General features: G+C 46.1%; 1 protein-coding gene and 1 long non-coding RNA gene across 2 annotated transcripts in view; one reads left to right on the top strand and one right to left on the bottom strand.

Annotated features, from left to right (window-relative positions):
• LOC146196995 (uncharacterized) overlaps positions 1 to 3,183 on the bottom strand; it is a 146,935-nt gene extending 143,752 nt beyond the window's left edge. Inside the window, exon 1 of the mRNA XM_084598715.1 lies at positions 2,561 to 3,183. The gene's annotated coding sequence lies outside the window, so the exon portion shown is untranslated. The remainder of the gene's footprint in view (positions 1 to 2,560) is intronic.
• A 1,784-nt stretch (positions 3,184 to 4,967) lies between these two features.
• Positions 4,968 to 17,900, top strand: LOC146196994 (uncharacterized). The gene is made up of 3 exons (XR_014705654.1): positions 4,968 to 5,008; positions 17,552 to 17,667; positions 17,768 to 17,900. It is a non-coding gene; the product is annotated as an uncharacterized LOC146196994 (long non-coding RNA).
• The last annotated feature ends 7,439 nt before the right edge of the window (positions 17,901 to 25,339 follow it).

The following is a 25,339-nucleotide window of genomic DNA, read 5'->3' as shown; positions in this document are numbered from 1 at the left end:
TTCTTTTTTCGCTAAGTTGGGTTGTCGCAGACACGAAGTGCTACATGTAAAAAGACGGGAAAGTATCATAACGTCTTCTCGGTTAACATAGGGGCCTATTCTGTATATTGTTTAGCAGCCGCGTACCGCAAGCCGCGGCTGCATTCGGCTCAACGGTCCTTTGCCTCCTTTTTGGAATATTATTTAACTTGTCTCAAATTATTTGCGGTTGCAAGGTGCGTTCAGAGGTGAAGGCCTCTCCAGAGTAAACCCTGATGTAACACGAGCAGCCGCTTCATTTTCTCTGTTATGTGTGCCTGGCTCACTGAAAAGTGAACAGCGTCGTTAGATTGTAGGCGTCATGAAGGACGCTATCAATTAAATCTTGACACGCGGCCCTCCGTGCTCGAATGCATGCATGTGTTTTCCGAACAATATAGACAGTGTGCGCGAACTTCTTGAGTCAACTATTTGCGAGAGGTTCCAGGTAGATATTTGAAATGGCTCCGATAGCCAAATGCTGATTATGGGGGTGCACTTCGAAACATCTACTGTGGCTGAAAAGGTCCACAAAAGTCCGATTCAGTATCCGAACGCCAGGCTTCGTGTCTGTTTGACTGCGTATATCCAAACCTGAATTTTATTACAGCTCGCTACATTACATCCGCATTAGAGTTATAAACTAGAGAAGCTGTAACTTTGTGGCATCTAATGTTTTGCACGCATTCAAGCAGTCATGCTTGTACGGCTTTCTTTCCGGTATCGCAGATGACGAAGAAAATGTGCTACATTATTCGGCAAAAGAAAATTTTATTCGCATTCAACACCAGCAGGACGTTGAAACTATGAAATTTTGAAATACAGCAGCGATACCTCATGGTGCTTCAATTCCGGGCTGAATAACTCAGCATCTTGTGTAAGCTAGCCTCCCAAATTAAGCCGAAACTAGAGGGACAGGCTAAAGGTATAAAAGACGTCTTTAATTACATACGCGATTTTAAACAGCACACGATAACGAATGAATTAAAGGTTTAATTGGCCTGACTCTACCTTCCAGCAGCACACTGAGTAAAACGTAGTGAAAGTTTAGCAGGGACGCCGCCGCTTACGGCCTGCATGAAATTATTTGTACGCGGCAGATTGTGGTCATTTCTTTTTTTTTTTTCTTTGTAGGCAAAGGAAAAATAATGCCGGCAGACAAATGTGCCTCTTTTGTCCACTGACGACCGTATAGACTGCTGGTGGCAGTGGTCAGCCGTGTCCACTCGACTTTCAGCAAAATTATGCAGATGACACTGCTCAATGAGGTGCGCTTCGTTGCACTGCTCGCATGCATCACTGCACAAAAGGAGTGGTTTCTACTGTTGGATTTGAGCAAACAGACGAAATACACTGAGAATACGGTGTATACATTTAGAGGTTTCTTTGCTTGCTGGCTGACGGCCAGTTCTCACTAAATGCATCGATTAATTTGCATGTGAGGTCAAGGAGAGGTCAACGAAGCCCCCTGGCGGGTGAGGGCACCATGAATGATACAGCCACAAGAGATTCATTACTTATTCTCGATCAACATTTGTTCAGGCTTAAGCTAGAAAGCAACAATCTTCTTTAGTCAACCCACTCCATTGGTGAACTTTGTGAATACTTTTTTCTCTAGGCTCACATTGTCTGTACGTCAGATGAAAACTCCTGTTCAAAAACTAAGGATCGGCCATGTTGTCGCAGTGTGGGCATAAGGAAGCATGCCAATAAAAGGAAGCATGCCAGTTTGAAGCAAACAACTGTTTCCAAACGAATGCCTGCGCAGTAAGCTTTCACCTTCAACAGCGTGTCCATTAATTGGCAAGGTACAGTGAGAAATCATTCAAATATTCCACTCCGCGAAATTTGACAACGAAGTCGCTTGTAGGCCTTCCGCTTGTAGAGTTGTTTACACTTCTAGAGATGCATTCCTAAGTGTTTCCTTTTCTTCTTTTCTTTATTCCGAAAGCAATACTACGCCCGGTCTAACCGCTCGTCGCTGTGTGCCATGTCCGTGGAAGATGGAGAAGAAGAAGAACGCTCGGTCACCTGCAGATAAGGCTTTCGCTCAATATTCGGTTCGGCAGCGTTGAACCCTTCTAATTTTTTTACTTACTGTCGCATTTTTATTTAACAGCGCCCTACATTTTCAGCCTATTCTCCGCAACCGACGCTTGACAGTAAAACTGACTTCCGAAGGAGTAGTATTGGTCCGAATGGGCCCTTGAAGGTCCTTTCTGCAGCCGTACATTCATCGCATACTTAGGTTATATGTACGTAACTGCGAATTTCAAAGAATGCTGGTTCCCGCGGAAGGATCTGTAAGCCGTTCAGCAGCTCCGAATTCATGCAGCACATAAAACTGCGAGTTTACACTTACAAAAATAAACGCAGAGAGAAAACAAATACATTTTCACCAAATACAGATCTCCTTCGTGTCACCTATGCATAACAGAAGTGCACTAGAGGAAACACACCGCCACGCAACCGTCCCCTGTCAGCATAGGCGCGCATATTTTATGCTAATACGATCATCAGAGGAAAGAGGACGTTGGCTTACCAGAAACTGTAGCGGCTCAACGTCATATCCAAACTGCTTTCACTGAAGACGACGTAAGGAAACACGCCGAAGAAACGACGAATACGTGCTTGTTGCAGCCAAGAACAGCACCAAAAGTCGACTAAACCAAAGGGCGTCTTCAGTCTTCAAAGGTCTCGCTAACTGTAGCTTGCTAGCGAGCAAGATAGCCAGGCGTTGACAGTAGCACTCGAACAGCAAAACAACAAAAGCACCTCCGAATTGCCGCAAGAGCGAGGGACGCACTCACAAGCCGTTTACTGTTCGTACGACACCTCTGAAGAGTGGCTGCGACGGAACGACAGTAGTCACGACGAACAGGGTGCAGGACGAAGTGTCAGCAAGCCAGAGAGCGAGGCGACAACGTCGACACGGGAGCAGGTAGAGGCCAAGACGACAAGGGTTGCAAAACCCTCTGGGCCAGCACAGGAAGAACAAAAGTGACCACTTAACTTCGCGACACGGGGGAATCAGTAAAAGAACAACAACAGCGGCAGCGGGGCGACAGAGCACGAAAGAGGCGAAAGCGGACGACACACACACACACGGCAGTCGGTCCACGCGGTCGGCAGCCGGCCGGTGTTGTTGCGAAGTTTGTCTTCGGGCCGAAAGCGAAACTGGCGCCGTGAAATCGCGATGCGGCGTCTCGAGGGAAAGGGAGCAGCTGGAAGAGAGGAAGGAAACAGCAGGTGGGCGAGGAGGAGAGAAGACGAGCGGCACGCACTACGGAGGAGGAAAGAACAATAGGGGCAGCTCTTTCTATCTTTTTTCTATTTTCTCTCCTCCGCCACCCACCACGGGTCTGAGGACAAACAAGCACCGATAGAAGGGCTTCGCTCGCTCGCCTGCCGCTGCGGCCCGCCACGCGCTTTGTTTGCTTGTTTGTTTTTACTCTACCCGTAGACACTTACCGGCTCGTGAGCGCGGAGGCGAAAGCGGTGGTGGACTACCCTGTGCGACTCCTCGATAGAGTTTTACCGCTTAAGCGCCCGAGGCCGCCGCGCGGTCTCGGTCGAAATCTGTGGCCGCGCCGGCGACGACGGGGGGTGAATGAAAAAAAGCCTACCATAGGTGGGAGCAGATTGGAGGAGGAGGGTGGCGGCGGGGTCACTGGGTGGAGAGTGGGCAGTCCACCTATTCGTACGCAGGCGTGAGGGAGCTATCGTCCATTACCTATCTGACCCTCTCTTTCTCCCTCTCTCTATTTGGCCAGCAGTGACGAAGAAAGAGGTAACGACGAAAGGTTTGTGCGCTTTTCCAGGAAGTGGCGTGACAACCAACGGTAACCTAGCCTTTTCACGACATAGGATGAACGTCGTTCAATCGGGCCATGAATCACGTTATTTTCCATGCGTACGTGTCTCTGCTGGAATCATGAGAAAGGAAGAGAAATTCTGCGAATTTCCGACCCTCGTCCGCCTACCTGACTCTCTTCTGCCCCACCGCTGCGCTTTCCTTCTCTCATGATCCACTGTGTTACTTTAAATGACCATCGGTTACATTGCCTTCACTTTACACACCATACCCATGCCCAATTAACATCTTTATTGCAAACACGAGTGCCTCGCCCACGAGCCTTCATTTCGACCACCCCTCTTCTTATCCGTATGTCCTCTCTAATGAAAAGTGCGCGTGCCCTGATTCCGCCGTGTGCTAGCGCCTTGGAGCACCTCCCACATAACCTAACGAACGAGAATGGATGGGGCATTCCTTACAAGGATTAGAGCTGTGTCGTCGGCCCTTAGTGCCGTTACGTACTCCGTCGATTACGTGCCGATGGGGCTCACAAGAAGATGCAGTGCAAAGTATCGGCGCGGACAAAAGTAAACGGAGCAGGCAATTTCATTTTCATTCTAAAATATTTCAAGCGTTTACTAATTGAAACTGGCGAGCGTGGTATGAGCTACAATGAGGTCTACTACCGGCTCGGTAGTAGGCCTCATTGCCTTTTCACTCGGACAAGTATTGTTTCCTTATCTCTATTACAGAAGGCATGATTTTAATTGTAATGGAAAAGCGTGCTCCGTTTACTTATGTCCGCACCTTTACATGCGTCCCAGGCCAGCCGCTCAGGCAGACCGTCGTCACATTTTATGGACGGGTCCAGGAATGCAGACATCAAAAACCAGACGATTACAAAAGGTTAGACTTACGGCTACAAAGGATGAAAAGCCTGAGCTTGTTCCCGTTTCCGAAATATAACAACCTCCTAGACTGACTTTAACTTAAAAACCCCGTCTTATGCCACGTGACAAGTCTTCGAATAAAAGGAAATCTAGGGTGCCTTTAACTCGCTTCTGCTTCATGATCTATGTAACTTTCTTCTTGCATCTCAACGTCACATCCATACTTTTCCTTTCCGTAGGTAACCACGCTATCCTCAATTTATGTTCAACACTTTTTGTTAGCCTGCGATCTTTTGTCCTACAGGTGAGTACCAGTGAAATACACCCATGGCATACTTTTATGTGTACCTCAGCAAAAGTCCAACTTAGACAACGCAAGCATCGTGATTTTCCTCGGTAATTTTTCTTTGTACTGTTTCAGTACCTCTTGTTTAAATATGACTCATTGCCCCCGTATGCATGGTTAACACCATAAGTGAACTGCATTGAAGCATTTGTTGTTCTTTTAACACGGGAAAGTTAAAGGCCCTGCTCTACAGAAAACTCAACGTCGACGTTGGAAGCTAATTTTTTTTTTTTTTTTTTTTTTTTTTCATTTTCGGTCCTCAAGAGCCATGTGGTGGAGGCATCATATTGGGCGGGTAATTGAAAAAGAAATTACTGACACGGCTACTGCTAGTTAAAACCTTTGCCCCAACGGCTGCAAAGCATCGAGGCAAAGAAACACGGAAAAACAAAAATACTTGGCCGGTTATCTTTTGTTACGTCTAAGTTTTAATGCTGCTGCACGGACAGCAGCACGTGTTCACACAGCTATTGTCACACCTCACATATAGAACTCTTGGCATGACACTTCTAGCTTGATCTGTCTTCACTGGCCAGCGAAATATAGTTATGTCCCTCGTGTCCGCAATTGCGGAGGCTGAGCCACTAATTTCAGCCGACAGCTTTCGGAACGCTCCGGCTTTTTTGTGCAAGCGGGGCTCCTTTCATCGCCGTGCGCATTCTTCGGCGCACTGCAGTTTGCGGGCCCCACTTTCGCAAATGTCCCAGCCTTAATTCTTTCTGTCGCGTAGCCCTCTCCTGCTCCTGATGCTTGAAGAGCTTTCTGAATACTACAGGGATCCAGTAGTTTCGCAGTATACACGGCCCTGGACCGCTTTCAACGCGTGCTTCTACATTTTTCCCACGGCGGAGCAGTTGTGCATGGTCTGTAACACCAGGTTTTACCGTGCCTCGCCTACCCTCTTCCGTGTTCTTCTGTTTCTTCTGTCTCGCTCTCTCTCTTTTTGCAGTTCGTTGCCACCGTTCACCTCACTTTTGTGATTTTTTTTGTTCACTTGTTTTTTACGGATAGTAGCGAATATCGCGGCTTAGGCCGGAAACGAGCGAAGGGGCAATCTTGTGGGGACAGCTACGAATGGCGAGGATCAACAACATAAGACAATCACCTCGTTCAGATGCACGGGAATGAATACATTTATGCAGGTAAACTTGCTCAGTAAGAGCCATGTTAAGAGTGGATGATGGGCGTTCACGATATTTAGCCCTCTTTGGTCATGCTATGTACTCAAAGATGGGACAAGGTAGAGCTGGGTCTTTAACAGAATGCGAAAACTGAAAAATAGAAAGTCAGTTCCCACACTACTACTGTATCGCAGGCATAATTCACAGCGGGCCCCATTAGCGGAGAGGGTTGGAATAAGGAAGAGTGATTGGGTTTTTGGGAAGTTGGTTGAGGGAATTAGGAAAAAAAGCATTTGAGATCCCTGCGGCACCCGCATGCTTAAGCACTCTTTGTGGAAGAAAGAAGAGACACGGAAGAACAGGTTTCTTATTTGTGACGTCACACTATGACGTAACACCCCATGAAATTTGAGCACCACGTGGCTCTCATTTGACGTCGATATTACCCCTTTGGTTATTTCGACGTCTAAATGACTTAACTGGCTCTAAATAATGAACTAATTACTTCTCATGCACCAAATGTTTCCCTTAGCGAGATGTGTTCATCCTTTATCTAGTGCAACCATTCCTTTTCTTGTCACTCGTTTCGCTCGAACGGAATCCTGCCGCTGATGACACGACATACCCGACTTCTGATTGACTTATTTGGCTCTAATTATTTAATTCTTTGTAGAAGAAAGAAGAGACACGGAAGAAGAACAGGTTTCTTGTTTGTGACGTCACACTATGACGTAACACCCCATGAAAATTGAGCACCACGTGGCTCTCATTCGACGTCGACATTACCCCCTTGGTTATTTAGACGTCTAAATGACTTAATTGGCTCTAAATAATAAACTAATTACTCCTCATGCACGAAAATTTCCGCCTAGCGAAATGTGTTCATCCTTTATCTAGTGCAACCATTCCTTTTCTTGTCACTCGTTTCGCTCGAACGGAATCCTGCTGCTGATGACACGACATACCCGACTTCTGATTGACTTAACTGGCTCTAATTATTTAATTCCTCTGCATGCATCAAATGCTTTCCCCACAGAAATTTTTTCATCCTCTATCTAGCGCAGTCGTTCGTTTTCTTATCAGTCTGTTTTTCTCGAACGCAATCCTGCCGACAAACCTCTGCTGACACGACCTTGAAAACATACCCCCTTAATGATTATGTAATAAAAATGGGAACAGCGTGGGATTGGTCAAATGATTCAGTCAAGCCGAGCCCCTTTTTCTGTACAGGGCGAACACTTACTATAACCGAGTGTGCGACCCTTAGCAGCCAGGACTAACCTCCTATCCCCACATGCGTTTGCCGGGTTTTCCGACCACTGAATCCCTGTATACATGGACTCGACAGCACCGGGTCGGGTAAGCGTCGAGTAAGCGAGGTCACCATTACTCGACCCGATTGGTGTCTACAAGAACTCGCTTTCTAGCGAGTAAGTATCGCAGCGGCGCGTAGCGTCGAGATTTGAAGTTATTGTGCAAGTTTCTTACTCGTATTTGATTCCGTTGCCTTTTACTATTGAGAGCTTCGATTATTCTTTTTTATCGTTGATGAGGGCTAAAAAGCATTCAAGTTCGCTGATGCTCCTTGCCGCTCCGGTTGCTTTTTAATCCCAGAGTTCGCCATAACTCGACTCGCTGACTCGACAGCGTCTACATGCTTTTAGACAAGCGGGTCAAGCGAGTTAACCTACCCCCTGCAAGCGAGTTAACGCGACCCGCTCCGCGGCTATTTTACTCGACCCGACTGGGTATACATGAACCCGACAGATGGTTTTTTACTCGACAGGCTTACTCGACCCGACTCTGTCGAGTCCATGTATACAGGCGCTGAGACAGGTGCCCTAAGGTTAGGCTGCTATTGAGGTTCCCCGTTCATAGTTAACGCCACAATACCGCTGTTTCCAATTCCCATCTCAGCCTCCGTAAACCTTCAGCCAATTCGGCGATGTCACGTGGTCTCGTGAAATTACACAACCCCCCCCGACAAATCAGTGCGCGGGCATGTCACCGGCCGCGAGCAGTACGAGCCAAATTCATGCTCGTCATTAATCTCTCGCGGTGAGAACGCCACCAACGCCGAATTTTTTGCAGAGCGGAGACCTGAATGCATCCGCGTTAAAAGAACGTGATTTTATTGTCGCCTTTGCGTGGTGGAAATTTCGGAGTGCAGTGAAATCTCATGTAATGAGCCCTCGATAGAAATAAATTTCTTCTCTGCGCGAGAATAATGACCAAAAAACTTGCCACGGCTCGAGTGCGTACGTTTACGTACACACAAAAGCGACAGCGCCACGATGAAGTTATGCAAGTGCACACGCTTCGAGCGTTTTTTCGTAGTTGGTCGGTCGCGGGCACCCGGTAATTACGCGGGAACGCGTGACGCGGAACGACAGCCAATATTGAGGGCCGCGTACACAAGTAGAAAAGTTGCGTTGATCAACGAGGGCACTTAATTCTGCACCTCGCAGGCTCGCGCAACGTCTCAGTCGAGCAGGAAGGCGCCAGTTCATATAGTCACTCCGGAACTACGCGCACGCACCATGCACACACACTCCCGCAATTCCACCACACCTGCACTGGCGTTACAAACGGCTGCAGCTAATAGGTTTGCGGCATCAGGTTCCGTTTCCGCAATAATGCTCAGCTTGCGGCGCACCCAGCGCTTTCTGGTGGGTTGGGGGTTCGCAAATGCAGGAGTCGGTTTCACCGCGTTAATCGCTTCAGTTCCCCCCGTTCGCCCCGAAGCGCGCTCGCAGCCTTCCCTGCTGGTGATATAAAGTGGCAGAAGCTGGAGCAACTCTGCTCCTGTGTTCTTATTGCTTCGACACTCTCCGGGTGTTACTTGCTCTCGGACTTCTTAAGATAATGGGCCAGTGATCAAAGCAGGTACCGTTTGAACGGATAAGCGTCGGGGATGATAGATTAACTGCGATGACAGGTCATTTGGCAAACAGCCTAAATAACGTTGCGTATGGCTCTAGCTGCCTCCGCGCTGTGTGCAAACCGATTCGAAAACCGCCGTCAGCTAACGCACAGCCGTGGATTCTTGCCAAACACCAGAGCGGACGTGAAAGGCGATTGAAGTTTGCGATATTTTCAATAAATGAGTGAAAAAGCAATGAAAGGATAAACGAAATGTCTGTCGATTTAGAGCGTTTAGGCAAAACGCCAATTAGATGAGCGAGCACTTCATATTATCACTTTGGTTTCAGTTTCGGTCCGAGGTTCGGTTTTCAGCGCCAGACAGGCTTCATAAAATTAAACTGCAAATTCCTGGCAGCCTAACGCATTTTAAGTGGGTGATGTGACAGCGATGTGTTGTGAATCCATTGTGCACGAATGGAAGTGGATGAAGAGGAAAAACTACAAAGCGCAGCGCGACATACAAGGGCTCGCGAACAACAAGAGGCCAACAACAACAACAGCAACAAGTGGCAATTTAAACGCCAGAATTTTCGGCTGTGGCGATGGGCTGGCCGAAAATTGTCGTAACTAGCGAAAGAGGTTTCTAACTACCCGCCAAACTAGGCAACGATGAGTGAAATGGGCGAATGTGGACTCCGGTGATATTGCACTAGAAAATGGGAGAAAATGGTGGTTTTTCAATTCTAGACTTCAGCAAGCACGAGCGAACTGAAAATGATCTATAGGTCACAAACGCTGTCAGAGAGCGTAAAACTATTTTGCGGCCCTCAAGAGCACAAAAATTATTGCTGATTCGCGTTATAAAGACGTTAAACTCAGATGTTTTCGGAAATCACATGCGCTGAGGGCGCAAAGTACAAGTAACCGGAAGCAAATGCACTGCATTTCAGGGCTAACCAGTGTGCGCCTTTCAGACCTCTTACAATGTAGCTGAGCCATCTGTTAAAAGTCAGAGTGAAATTTCATGAAATTAAATTAGAACGAATGAATAAAATAATACTAAAACGCGTATAAAATAAATTAAAGAGAGAGAGATAATGTGCATGATATGCGTAACCATTATTCCGGAAACAGGCTTTCTCTAAATTAAACGTGTTTAAAGAACAGAATCGGAATTAAGAAGGAATTCTTGTGCTCTAAAAAAGACGTCCTTATATCAAGAATATAGGTATTCATTACCATCTACCTTAGCCTATCCACACGACTACTACGGAAGGGTACACGTCTTTGTTTTGAGTGAAGGAATAATTACTCTCTTGAATGGCAGCTACTCGACCTCGAGGTACTGCCCTAGATACAAGAAACAAAGGTTCGTTTGTACCAGAGTATGATTCAAAACAGCTACAAAGTATCAATAATTAAGAGAAGGGACAAAATCGTTAAAAAATAAAAGCTGTACTGATTAGCCCCTACCTCCTGCAAGTCCATCTCGAAGGAGCTGACCGTTCATAATATCGACACACAAACTCTACAAAAGCAAAATATACTAAAGAAACCTGACTGTCAATTTCCCTCCAAACTTACTCTCGAGCTTGTGGTCAAAAGGAGGTCGCTGCTGCTTTTTTCTTTTTCTTACACTTTTTGACAAACATTTACTTAAAGCCATAAGATCAGGCGCGAATGAATGCCGAACAACGTGGGGATGGCGGGACGACCTCATATAGAGTGATAGCTAAGTTGAAGTGGTGAGCTTACCCGGCTGCACTCAAAGCGTAGAACACGTGCACCTGCTTCCGGCAGTACGGAGCTGCTTTCTGAATGCAGTCTCTGCACTCTAGCAGCTGGGCGGTTCCAGCCTCGCGGACAATAAAGCGCAGAGTAAACGTAAGCGGAAACACGATAAAGGCGGCAATGGAAAGCCCCTTTCGCCTCCAAATGTGGGCTCTTTCGCAGGAGTTTATGGTTACTGCAGCTATATGGATATACCTGAGAATGAGGCTGTATCTCTGAAATGCGTCCGGGGTAGACAAAGAAAACATCAAATAAACGAAGGAATGCTATATGGCATCAAAAATATAACACGAAACAGCAAACAGACACACATCATCACGCTATTGTTGGCCTTCCTATCTCAACATACATATGTACTTTACCGTTATGGCTGGTTGGTTTTGGCAACCAAGCAAGGAAAGGAAAAGGACATATGCACTTTTCTCACCCTGCCTCAAAATGGAGGTGTGAAGGCGATTGCTGCATAGCACACCCTCCTTTCCATTACTCCGCATCCTGAGGATCCTTGCTCTCAGTCACAGCTGGTTGTCCCCCTCGAGCACAGCCATAATTGGACAGTTAGTAAGCACGGCTCGATCTGCTCGACCCTCAATAGTCAGACTGATGTTCAGTTCACAAAATTTTCCCTTTTACGCGAGGAGTAAAATTTGGCCGAAGATATATTTTTGCCGAGGTTCACGAAATTTCAAGGAACATTATGATCGTGACGTTTTAAAACTGGAGAAATGCTGGTCTCTTGCGGGGAAGTTTGAAATGGAATGTTTCGGATCGCTTTGTGGGATTTTTCGGTTACGGCTTTTAACATTACTGATTGGTCAGAAAGTCGGAGAGAAATCTCAGGTTGCTGATGTTGTTTTCCTGTTGACGTCATCGCTTGATCACTATGACAACCAAGGCGTATTAACTATGCATCCTGATATTATTATAACTGGCTGTGACACCATGAAGCCCGAAATATACCTGATAAATATGTGAAAGGAAACTAATAACAATAGTAATGAAGCCGAGAATCACGCGACGGTTCTATCACTCCAACGCTAAAGTGCTACTCACAGATTCAAATTAATACCCTCATTAATAACACGCGAAGGCTTGTAAGCGCCACTTTCATTGCGACCGTGTGCTTTAAAGGCATCAAATAGCGGTTAAGACGAAATTTAAAGCTGACATCTCCAAACAGCTGGACGCTTTCTAGACCCGTGCAAAAAATAAGTAACTTTATGTGTCGTAAATCCCATGATATTCAAGCAAGGGAATATCTTAAAATCGTAAAATGTTTTGTACCCAATTTATTTTTTAATGCACTGACTTTAAAGACTTAGAATCACGCACACTTCGCGTTTTTTCTTTACATCCTAGCACCCTCGCCACGCTCCTTCATTGATATGCTTATTAATTAAGCAGGCGTCTCTTCCACTGTTCTCATTGGCACTTATTCTCCGTATCTGATTAATTTGCATGTCATGAGCGCTTCCCTGATATAAAGATCCGTTCCTAATTCTTTACGATGAGAAATTCGGCATCTGATTCAGCAAGAAATAAAAAGGACACAATGCTAGGGCGCGTTTCTACGTTCCGATTAGTGCAACCTCAAGAAACTGCATTTTTCGACCATGTATTCGTTTCAGGTTTGTTCGTAAAAAGGTTCAGAGTGGTTCACCATTATGAGCGATGAAATAGGTACAAATCTCGAGATTTTTGCCAGATTAGTTACAAAATCTTGACAACCAAGCAGAAAATGCCTGTGCCGGAAAAACGAAACCGTGTTGCGCACAGAAGCGCATCCTAATCGCCGTGACCACAAGCTTGCATCACGATTACGCATCGTTTTTCTCATATGTTCGGAACCGAAACAAATAAGTTTCAAAATAAACAAAAAGCAAGTGTGCGGGAAACCGACCTTATACGTTGGAGCAGGGACAGTCGTGTGTACAAACACGCCCAATGGCAAAGGTCCACCATCTCAGCCAGCGAGCGAAGGATTACGAAAAGTAAAAAGGGGGTGCTCGCTATCTGCAAGGTCAACTTGGCTTCCAAACAACCGGCAGAGCCAGGCCGGGCGAGCCAACCTCCAACTGCGCACGGCGGGTTCATTCAACTATGCCATCGTCGACCGCCGTTTTGCTGTACGAACAGTAGGCAGGTCAAGCGGCGCTATGAAACGAAGCGCGAGTGAAAGAAAGTACAGGCCACAGGAATTACGGAGCAATGCCGAAAGAACAGAAAGAAAAAAAAAAGATAGAAGGAAAGATAATAGAAAATTGTTCGCCCAAAAGGGGGAAGAAGAAGGACGCGCGTCTCAGCGCAACGGTCATTTCAGTCAACGAACCTGCGAGCTGCTGCGTTTGAGCATGACCGAGCTCCTGCCGCCCCGCTGCCCGCCCCGTGAAATAACGGTCTTTTGCGAGGCCGTACGGTGTTGCCTCATGCAGCCGTCGCTTACTCGGGGACGACCGACGTGGTATGCTCTGCGCAGGAGCTCCTTGTTTCGACGCGTAACGAAGCAGCACTGCTCCGCCCTCCCACCCCCTCCGAGGCCTCAACCTCCTTCTCACTCTAATCCTAACCATGTCTGCAAGAGGTCTGGAAAGACTGCTTCCGCCCTGGCGAAAGTGCCCGCGGCATCGTGACGCTTCGTCGGCTACCCGCGCAGTGTCGACCTCGAGTGCTTTTGTATGTGGCGCAGTTACAATTCCTGTCGCGTCCTCTCGACTGCATACCTGTCGGCGAAACGCCGGGCGCCTGTGTTTCACATTACTGCAGCAGTCTGCTTAGTTCAGTCATACACAAACAGGCAGAATTGTGCAAGCTGCTATGAAGTTTTCAAGGCATACATGATAACGTTATGCCTTAACAAAGCGCAGTGTACAGATCCGAACGCACAGTGACATCGCAGATGACCTGCAGCAATGCTGGCTTCAAGCGACTAATAGAGATGTTAAACAACTAACAAATATACTCATCAGAAATGGTTTTCCTTTAGTCAGTCCAGGCACAAGAAATAGTACCAGAATGTTAAAGTTTTATTTCTTTTCTTTTTTTTTTCGCGAATGCTCAAAACCTTGGTACAAAGGAGTTAATACGCTGATAAGAACACCAATAGGGTCGCCTAAGCCTAGCATCGGAATTGTGTGTGCCGTCGCTCTGATTGGCTAAGCTGTTTCGTGGCGGCATTAATGAGAGTGACGTCATTAACCGCTGCCATTGCAACCTGCATTGTGTGTGCCGTATCTCTGATTGGCTAAGCTATTTCGTGACGTCATCAATGCAAATGAGGTCTTTCATTAACGGTTGCTATAGCAACCTACACTCCGTGGTTGCCATAGCAACCACCGAACCCCTAGCGCCCCCCGCCATCCTCACCATTTGAATTTTGCCGACTCAAAGGATTATCAGCATGCCACAAGCAGGTGGTAGTGGCCTGTGACTAGGCTGGTCACTAATTGGTAGGCTGGTAGTGTGACGTCACGAGAGCAGATGATATGATTGAGTTGGAATGAGTTGCCAGCTCCGACAGCCCCTTCTATATGGAAAGAAGGGCGAGATGAGAATCGAACACCGAACGCCATGTGCTGCCGCTCTGGTGTATTGAGCGGCCTTGTGAGGTCGCAGCCACGTGGTCGGACGCCAGCAATTCAAATTAAGGCCAGCATAACTTAACCTATGACTGACCACTGACTGACCATGACTTTACCTTTGATCGTGATTTCAACTTTGATTTATCCTTTGGCCTTAGCCTAACTTTGAGCCAAATCAGTACCTCTCACCACGCTGCCATTAGCGTACCGAATTAAGCCTCTCCTAACTTTTTAATTGAGAAACACCCCTTTTCTTCAGGTCCTGGGCTGTCTAGAGTGACTTCTCTTTCAAAAGTTCTCTCCACACCCTCTTTGGCCGCCCTTGCGCCTCCTTATTTATATATACATCTGAAACGGTTATCTGAAATATTCAATCTGCTTTTCACATCAAACCAACGGAACCGTAACTTCCATAGTTGCGGTCCTATCTTTCTGATATGAACTGTGCACTGGTACGTTCATTACGTGCTCGATCTTACCACTTCACTTCAAGCTCCAAGCTGTGTCCTTAATTGATTAATCTACAAAGAAAATGGCGAATTGGGATGTGGTGACGTCTTAAAGCTTTCGGTTGTAAACCTCGTTCTCGTCGGACGCGTCGATGGCAATGATGCGCCCAAAGTTGGGTTTAAGCTATAATTCTTTCTTTCTGTTTACTCATGGTCTCTGCATGCCAAAGAAACGTGTACAGTATGTTGACCGCTCATGTTGGCCTCCCTCTCAACGTGGTTCGATCCCCCAAACGTTGGTCTACACTTCAGGGTTGAGTTCAGTTCATTTCAATTTAGAGTTGATTTCAATCAAAAGAGTAACTTTTTCCTTGTTTTTTTTTTCTCTCCTTACAATGAGTAGCATCAGCAACAGATGTGCATTAGCATCCTCCAGGATAACTGTTGCGTTCAGGCAGACACTATAGCAAACAAATATTATTTTAACGTGACCGCGTTAAAGGACACGCACGGGAAATCAGACGTCGCGCAGTCGTCGATATCCCAGTTTATGGCAGTTTGTCGATGTCGATGAAATCCATGGCATGACGATGGGCGTGACTGGATAGCTGAAGAAGAAGAGGAAGAAGGAAGAAGACACCGGCTTGCCGCCACGATGATTCCAGATGAAGCCTGGCCAGGACGCTTTCGGGCCACAGGTTGCCAAGAACAGATGGCTAAGGCCCAGGCACGCACCGCATGTCATGGGCAGGGGCGATGTCTTCGGGTGTAGCGGCTTCTTGGGTCGTGGGATCTTTGGTCATTGGGGTCTTTGCTTGGCACATCGACTCAGTGGGTTCACATGGTGTTCGGCTCTCTCGTCGTGTCTTGTGGTCATGTGGGTGGCATCTCGTGTCAGTCTCTCCTCAGTCGTGGCTTGTGGTCGGGGCGGGGGGACGTGCAGCGAGGTCACTTCGGGTCCGGCAGGCTGGGGATCAACCAAGCGATGCCTCCTAGACCTTCTGCCGACGGCGCAAGAAGACACAGGGTCCCGAAGCTCCAGGTCGGGATGAGGAAAGATGAATCACCCAGCACCTCCACCAAATGTTACGGGGCGGCAAGCCAATGAACACAAAGAACAAATAACAGACAGATGACGTCTGATGACCGTGAAATGATTTAATGAATTGCGGTGGGCCTAGCGCGAGCGCTCCTGCCCGCGCCACTGCCCGCTTCTTCTTCGTCCGTAACAATATATAGCGGCGCACCAGCACAAAGACGGGGGACGAATCAAGCTTCATCAGGGACATTGTTCGCCCGGGGAATCGAGCTTCGCCCGGGACATTATCCTCCCGCGAGACAAATCAAGCCTCGCCTGATTTATCCCAGGCGGATAATGCGCAGCTAAAATCTCCAAGGAAAGGTAACCAGATGTTCGGTGGCCACTGTTTTAATTTTCATTAAAATATATTTTCCTCTTCTGAGCCGATGAAAAATGTATTGAAACGTTAAAATAGATGCCTGCACACCCTGCTGTGAAAACGATCTCCTATAAATTACATGTGGGGCTTCTTTCTGCGCAGACATGGATAACGGAGAAGGAAATCCTTGCACTATATTGTGTATGAGACTGCCAGAATAATACAGTATATAGAATAAATCAGCCAACCATACAGGGCCGACAGGTGACCCTGTCCAACTGCTCGGACCTTGAGTCCCAGGGAGCAAGGGGCAGCGGCAACAGTCAGTGGTGCCCCTGAATATCAACTATTTCCCAAGGCAAGAGAAACCCTCTGCTTTCCCCTAAAATCCACCCCAGTGCAAATAAAGTTTTTTAACATCACTTACCATGCGGTATCAATTGTATTTTGTGCAGAAAGCCAGATACTGCTGAGCATGTAGTTATAAACTGTTCGGGTAGGGTTTTCTTTTGAAATGTTTATAGCGAACTTTGCACAAAGGTTTCCCTTTAAACCTTTCTAGAATTCCGTTTGTATCAGTAGAGAATGATGATAGTGTTCCGTATATGCTAAGCAAATGTAATTAGGGTTGCATAGCATGTGGAAACGCTGAAGAGGTGATTGCCATGCTGATCCTCATGTCCGAGCTATCCGAGAGTATTTTGGGGAAGTCCTCCCAACAAATAGCAGATATTTTGAAAACTCAGTCATATGTTCCTGAGCTTATCAGCTTATTGAGAAACGTGACCAACTTGAACTTTTATAATGCGATGAGTTGCTTATAAACCTGCTCACTTTCACGATTCGTCCAGTCTTACCACAGTTTTGTGAAATAAATACAATGAGGAATTAAACGACAAGATGCTTTAGCGGTCAATGTTGTGGCCAGCGAATTTGATTTCTTTACGTCGGACGGGGCTCGAAAGCCACTGGTGATCAGTTTTTTTTTTTTTTTTCCACTTTTTTCTTAGCGGTATTTCGACGGAAGCTTCAGAGCCACCCCAGCATAATCCTGGAAAGCTCCTGCGTTCTATTGTTTTACTTGTAAGCAGTAAAGTAGAGAAGCCCTATAAAAATGAGAACGCAAGCAAATGGTTACTAATGAAAAATTAATGCTTCGAACGTTGGCTCGGTCGCAGCTAGTGCAGCCTCATAGTTCTGTCACAAAATGGTGCTGTAAAGCTGTAATATTTTCTTTCATTGAAATGACGTAAAAGTATCCCTCTCTATCTGTCTCTATCTCTCTTTCTCTTTGTAGCAAGCAAGCAGAAAGCACCATCCCAACATTTGTCGAAGCTCGGATTGGTGGGATGGACTGAGACATCTTCCTTATCTCGCATTGTAAAACTTTCACGAAAGAAAACGCACCATGAGGTAAGGCACTGAGTACGTGTTTATTATTACTACCCGCAATTGTATAGCGCATGGTGTTGTTCCAAGCGGGAGACAATCGAGCTTGCTTTTCTCTCACCAGGAAGAGTGCGCACTTGGCCCACGAAGAAAATCTACATCGTTGGCAACGGTTCGTTCCATTGTAGAAATACCAGAGACCGTGGATTTCCGACAAATTTAACAGAAAATAAAACAGGAAAGGTGGGAAGGGGACAGGAGGGGGGGGGGGGGGGGGGGCGTAGCTAGAGTGGAATGAATGAAAGAAACAAATAACACTCGCGGGAAATGCACCTTGACTTCTATAGATTGCGCCACGCATTGTACTTTGTTTCCAGGTAACAATCGGCGGAGAGACCACGTGTTTTCTTCCCCACGAAATGACATTCTCGCGCACGTGTTCAGCCGTTGCAAACGGGTGCGCGAGACAAACGCTCTGAGACCTTGAACGGGGATCCGTATCTGTATAACATCGTGGTGTTCAAGATGGATGGAACTTGGGCTTCATTTGGTAATGTGCTGATTCTTCGGGTTAAGGAAAGAACTATAGTTATAAAATTGAGAACATCAAAACAGGCAGATTTAATGAGACTCATATGATAGTTTGTGCCTGGATGAACTGTTTTTCCACGGCGCAAAGCGTCAGTTCTCACTGCACATCACACTTAGAATCTTTCAGGTGAAGCCTCTTCCTGGGAACGTAAATCAAACGCAGGGCTAACCATTCCAACCCAGATTGGCAGTCAATCAAACACAGATAGTACAGTGCACAGGCCGGCACCACCTACATTTAATTCGATTTCCTTTCCTCAGGCCGTGGGAACGGCGACGAGACATGGCGATCGGCGCGCTGTCATACGGTCGCAATAAACAAACAGTCACTACTCCTCGCGAGGCTTTATGCACTTGAAATGTACGCATTTTGATGGGTGTATAATTTTCTCTTTGTTAAGCGTGCAAGTCCCTCCAAGATTATACAGCCGTTTTCTCGCTCCCAGTCAGTTCCAGAAATGTAAAAAAAAATATAATAAATGAATAATCCGTAACGTGCTGCACCTTTTGGCGCACAAACTGTAATGACAATTCATAATTTTTCTTCCTATACATGGCTAGCATCTAGGCAGGACAACGTGCCCAAAAATATTTTGTTGTCTCGGCAAGAAAATAGCACAAAAGTTAAACCAGGAGAGTTTAGCGTTTCAGCCGCGAAGCAAAGGCCAGCAAGCGAAGTGAGTACGTGGACACAACCTCGCAACCCCCCCCCCCCCTTCCTCCCCATTTTCTCTGTTCATGTCTTGGACTATAACCCAATACCTGAGACTTTACCATAAGGCCGCTCCTGAGAAATTTATGAATTTCTCAAGAGCGACGGACTTGAAAGAATTTTTGAGTTCGTCGGAAATTCATCTTCCGGTGCGAAGCAATAAGCATTATGACCGCGATGATGATGATGATTATGATGATGATGATGATGATGATTATGATGATGATGGTGGTGGTGGTGGTGGTGGTGGTGGTGGTGGTGGTGGTGGTGGTGGTGGTGGTGGTGGTGGTGGTGGTGGTGGTGGTGGTGGTGGTGGTGGTGGTGGTGGTGGTGGTGGTGGTGGTTGTGGCGACGACGACGACGACGATGATGATGGTGATATAGTGTCGAGTCCGCTGTTATCACGACAAGCTAAAAAGTCCAGAAAAAATTATAACGAACAAATAAAAAGGGGAAATAATGTAAAATAAAGAGAAAGGACTTAGTTAACTGTCACTGTTGCCGTCTCTGTAGTACAGATCGGAGAACTAGTGGATGCACAGCGGTTTAGATACCTTTCGACGTGCACATTTATCTCCCAGAATTGTTTGGGGAATCGAAAGATTAGAGAAAACTTGGGCGTAAGCGCTTTAAACCTCCGAAAGACGGATATAGGCACTGAACAGCTATAAAATAGAGCGAATGAATTATGGAACAAAAAATACTGTCCGCTATTTTTAATTACTAGCTTGCAGTCAGAAATATAAAGAAGGGTAGTCGTACTGAAACCTTCAATTCCATCAAACAAATGTAAGCAGTTCAAGTGGTCGTTTTCTCACCTGAATTCCCTCTACCCAAAACCCAAATATCTGTATTGCTCTAAGAAAAAAAAAAGACATTAATGGTTGCCCCAGTGACCATAATTTTCTTAAATTCTTGGCTCTAATCTTAGTATACTTTATGATTTGGAGTATCCTTACGGAATACCTTACATAGCAGCAACATCTACCCTTTCCTAAGGTGCGGACCCCCATGGAGCTCTTCCCTAAGTAAACGCGCACGGTAATAGCCCGAGTATAACGACGCTGGACCTATTCAGATGCTCTGTGAGCAGTCATATTGTCTCCAGCATCAGGCGTTCTGTGGATTGCACATCCTGCCCAGGTGCGTCTCTTCTTTTTATTTTTCTCTAACATATTCTCAAGATAGAGCTTATTCTGTAAAAGCGGATTATTTATAACTCGTAGTGGGACACAAATCATTCTCCATTCTCTCCAATTTGTTCTTACCTAATGTCTATGGTTTGTCAGAACCCTTCATTTTTAATTTGTACTTACAACGGAATCCTTACCTCTTCACCACAGCTCAAAAAATATAGCCTAATATTGCCACCGTGATAGTTCAGGGGTTAAGGCGCACGACTTCTGCACCCATGGACGCGGTTCCAAACCCGGCCGCCGCGGCCGCTTTTCAATGGAGGAGAAAAGCAAGACGCCCATGTATTGTGCGATGCCAGGTCATGTTGAAGAAACCCAATAGTCAAAAGTTCCAGAGCTTTTCATTACGGCGTCGCTCATAGCCCGAGTCACTTTGGGACATTAAACTCTACAAAGCAAACCATACTCTAAGTGTAACAAAATTTGTTTCATCGTCCTCTCTTTTAACTGTATTTGCCGTCCACTGCTATGCAGTTTCTCTCTGCCCCTTGCACATATAGGCTCCTTATTTTTACTCAGGCGTTTAAAGAGAGGCCTAACGTTTACGTACTCAGTCGATTATCATTAAAGGTACGGCGGATGTAGATGAAGTTTGACTGCTGGAGCATGCCTGTTATGAGGCTTGCTATCTGCTCTTCCCCGCAAAGCATAAGCAAGTTGCACTGCACGCTATGCTCGTTACTTTAGAATAGCTGCAAAAGAGAAATTTGCCCATTCATGCATCTCGATCCGCTTACCCATCGACGTATCCAAACCTAACTGCGCGCGGCGAGCGCAGCGGTTGGCACACCCATACAAGCGACTGAGGCATGAGTATACACGCTAGCGGAGATACTCACTATATCTGCTTCACACAAAGTAAACTGAATCCTAATCTCTCACTTCAACAATCTCGTGAATTAAGCAAGCTATCACTAGAATTGGCGCCGTCTGCGAATCAATGCAATGCACAACAATCATCATACCGTGCAGAACCAGCCAGTGATACAACGCCATCAGTAGCAAATGCTAAATGTGATCTCTTCTTAGCCGTCAAGTAGGAAATCAATATCTTCGATTTCTCGGTTCTACCTCACAGGCGCTGTAAAAAGTAGGCCTCATGTAGGTGCACGAAGCGAGACCAGACCGGCGAGTTAGCCGAGACGAAAATGGGTTCTGCCGCAAAGCACTAAGGTATAGTGGGGAAGCTTGTAGCATGAGCCCGCTTCCGAGTTGGTAATTGGAGACGTTTCAATGCGAACACATTTCTTGGCTTCTGGGTAGCATGACTTCAATGTGCGACCACGATATGTGTAAAGGAGGTAACGACAATGATAATGGCCTTAACTAACGATAACCAGGTAATTAACAGTAGGTCCTTAGTGGTAATGAGATAAATCATCACAACGCAACGTAAATATTACTAGTTAGAGTCATTATAGTCGTGATAATGATAATGAGATAATATAGTTAGATAAGAATGATAGTGTAACTCAGTTGGAATTTATATCAACATTAACGGTAGTTATATGGAGTCGTTTGATTAGATAGATATAACTACAGATATGATTACCGTGGAGATAGTGATATTAATTATCGTTATACTTAATGATAGTGATACTAATTAGTGATATGGTGTGATAAGATAGATGAAGCGCTGATTCGATCCAGCCGACAAGCCAAGAAAAAAATTCCGGAGTTCATAAGGCATACCTATCGGCACAGCCTCAAAACACAGCGATCGGATCCGCTTGACGCTGCCAGAAAGAAAATACATTTGGTCGATTTGATATGTACCCTTAGCCACAGTTTAATTTTCTTGTTGTGTGACTCGGCGACATCTAGCGTACCTTCCTCATTCTAAATTACGCCTTTTAATTTTATTTTTAGCAAATATGTCTTCTGTCAGCATGGTACGTATGAAAGCACCACTCCGTACGAGCCCGAAGCAATGTTGCATAGTGAAGCGAACACGGACCCATATTTAGTGCCACAATGCAAAGTTCTCTACAATCCCTACATAATACCGGATTCTCGCACCATCTAGCGGGGACAGATGCAGACAACAGACAATACACTTGAGGAAGGCGGGAAAAATGTAGGCGCGAGACGGAGTCTACCTTCCATTCCCGGCAAGAGGCACCACGACATTAAGCGCTAGTGGCCACCACTTTGACATCAGCGATAATGCGTTCCTCACTGCTCCGTTATTTTATCCGCAAGAAAATTAAAAAAAAAATGCTGACATCAATGAAAAATGTTCGAAAACTTAAACAATTATTAATCTCATTACATGAACTATACCTCTGCATCTCTCAAATGTTTTTTACTAATGCGGACAATCTACTGGAACTCTGATCATCAGCTGCATGTACTGATCACATTCCCCGTATACTAGGCTTTTAGAAATTTTCCTTCCGCTTTTGAAACGAAAATTATGGAGGGGCCTATCATGTAATATGACACTAACGATTACAATTCATTTTGAAAGAAGTAGTTATCACTGGTGTCATTACGTTTTTTAATAATCTATCTTTCAGCTGAAGTTAAAACGCTACTTTTCATTAATCAAAAGATGAAATTAAAATATACACTTTTCCCTTGGCGTTTTTCATACAGCTAAGACGTTGTAAATAGCACAGTGACTATCTAATAGTGAATAGCTAACTTTTAACTATTACAATGGTTTTTTTCTTCTTTTTTTTTTTTTTTTTTTTTTTTTTTTTTTTTTTTTTTTTTGGTAGGGAGATTTATAGCCCACCGCAAGTAATACCATGCTTGTATTTAGAATTTCGAAAAAGCCACCCTCGTTGTTGCTGCAGCCCGAGCAGTTCCGGAGCCGGACATGGACGAAAGTGAAATATCACGTTCAGGATATCCCCGCTTACGAGAATGCTGCTGTGGGATGCGGGCTCGTAAGCATTCGCGCCACCTTTGCGCTCGTCACTGCCGCGTGGCTGGCGCAAAGGTCACTAATCTGCGTAGTTTGCTGGTGTATGGTCTGCAGACTCTCAAGGCTCGTTTAAACCTAGAAGTAATGGGTCATCTCGTGCAGTAAGAAGATACCTACGACAATGTGCAAGGATGGCACTTCTTTCTGGGCTCAATCTAGCCTCAATAAGGTGGAAGTACGCGAGCTATCATACTCCGTAGCACAGCTAGGATAAGAGCTGAGGGTGCATCGAGCCCTTGCGAGAAGTTTCCGTCGAAACTTTGATCTGACGTTTACACAGCGAACAAAATATTTGATTTTTTTTTTCACTCAAACAGCGCATGAGGAGTGGTTTCGAGGGAGGGTGTACGGCAATGATTACAAGACGACCAAACGCCTTTCCTGGCCAAACTGTAACAAAATTTATACATTTGAAGAACTCATACGCATCACACCGTCCGAGCCGTGTGTGTGTGTGTGTGTGTGTGTGTGTGTGTGTGTGTGTGTGTGTGTGTGTGTGTGTGTGTGTGTGTGTGTGTGTGTGTGTGTGTGTGTGTGTGTGTGTGTGTGTGTGTGTGTGTGTGTGTGTGTGTGTGTGTGTGTGTGTGTGTGTGTGTGTGTGTGTGTGTGTGTGTGTGTGTGTGTGTGTGTGTGTGTGTGTGTGTGTGTGTGTGTGTGTGTGTGTGTGTGTGTGTGTGTGTGTGTGTGTGTGTGTGTGTGTGTGTGTGTGTGTGTGTGTGTGTGTGTGTGTGTGTGTGTGTGTGTGTGTGTGTGTGTGTGTGTGTGTGTGTGTGTGTGTGTGTGTGTGTGTGTGTGTGTGTGTGTGTGTGTGTGTGTGTGTGTGTGTGTGTGTGTGTGTGTGTGTGTGTGTGTGTGTGTGTGTGTGTGTGTGTGTGTGTGTGTGTGTGTGTGTGTGTGTGTGTGTGTGTGTGTGTGTGTGTGTGTGTGTGTGTGTGTGTGTGTGTGTGTGTGTGTGTGTGTGTGTGTGTGTGTGTGTGTGTGTGTGTGTGTGTGTGTGTGTGTGTGTGTGTGTGTGTGTGTGTGTGTGTGTGTGTGTGTGTGTGTGTGTGTGTGTGTGTGTGTGTGTGTGTGTGTGTGTGTGTGTGTGTGTGTGTGTGTGTGTGTGTGTGTGTGTGTGTGTGTGTGTGTGTGTGTGTGTGTGTGTGTGTGCGCGTGTGTGTGTGTGTGTGTGTGTGTGTGTGTGTGTGTGTGTGTGTGTGTGTGTGTGTGTGTGTGTGTGTGTGTGTGTGTGTGTGTGTGTGTGTGTGTGTGTGTGTGTGTGTGTGTGTGTGTGTGTGTGTACCCGCGCGCGCGCGTGTGTGCGCTGCTTGCTTCGCCAGCACGAAGAATGAACGAGGTTGCTCGACTCGAGCAAACTTTGTACCCGCGTATACAAGCAAGAACTTTTTTCGCACTACAGTGCAGCTGGGGTTGCACTTGCCTAGTCTGATACGAAAAACGTCGTTCTTTACCTGTAATCGCGGATCGCTCACATTTCCAGCTATCCAGCTTTCTAATCACTCCTCCGTGCACTGCAGTGGAGCCAAACTTCACTTTGGCAAGCTCGTCGGTCTGCGTATCGCCCCCAGGGTGGGTCTTCTGTCATAGCTCTCAGAAGGACATTAATATTTTTAACGATAAACATCATGTTCACTGTGTTAGCCGACAGCACAGCATTACTCAAGGTTAACCACATATTACTCATCGGCGGTCTGCACGGCGATATATGTGTTATTTCAGATACGCCTGCTCGACACCGAATATATATACCCGCGATTCAGTGGTCAGTGCAGGATCGCCGAGAGCGGAAAAGCTAGTGATAGATTTCGTAGGCCCAGGCGGCATATCACGAGACCGTTTGTTAATGGCGAAGCAAAGGCTGGTGTACGTCGCGTCGCCTTCATGCACCCTGGCGCGACGAGAGATTGACAGCGATGCTCACCGAGTGCAGCCGGGCACATGATGACGTCGATCTATGCCCAGATGTAAGAATGAGTGAACCTCTCTTCGCGACTCTTCGAAGGGAGCGATTAAAGCGCGTAAAGTTGCTTAGACTTCTCGATGAATAGCGCATACCCTACAGTATGATGGTCATGTGAATTGGGCCTGACTTTAACCATGGACTGAGTACGACGGAAGTGTCTTTGGGCACCAAAATAAAGAATTTTTAGTGCCGTTCAGGAAGTCCATTGGTCTTATGTGTATGTATTGAAACTGATCAGTAATACCGCCACTAACTAGAGTAACAGCTCGAAGTTTCAATATTGCGACTCCGAAAAGACCGAT

This window comes from Amblyomma maculatum, chromosome 3, assembly GCF_055883805.1.
Source record: "Amblyomma maculatum isolate TAMU_Amacu chromosome 3, ASM5588380v1, whole genome shotgun sequence".
In the NCBI taxonomy this organism is placed as follows: Eukaryota; Metazoa; Arthropoda; class Arachnida; order Ixodida; family Ixodidae; genus Amblyomma; species Amblyomma maculatum.
Note: the sequence above shows the minus strand (reverse complement) of the source record. Positions and strands in the feature narration are given on the sequence as shown.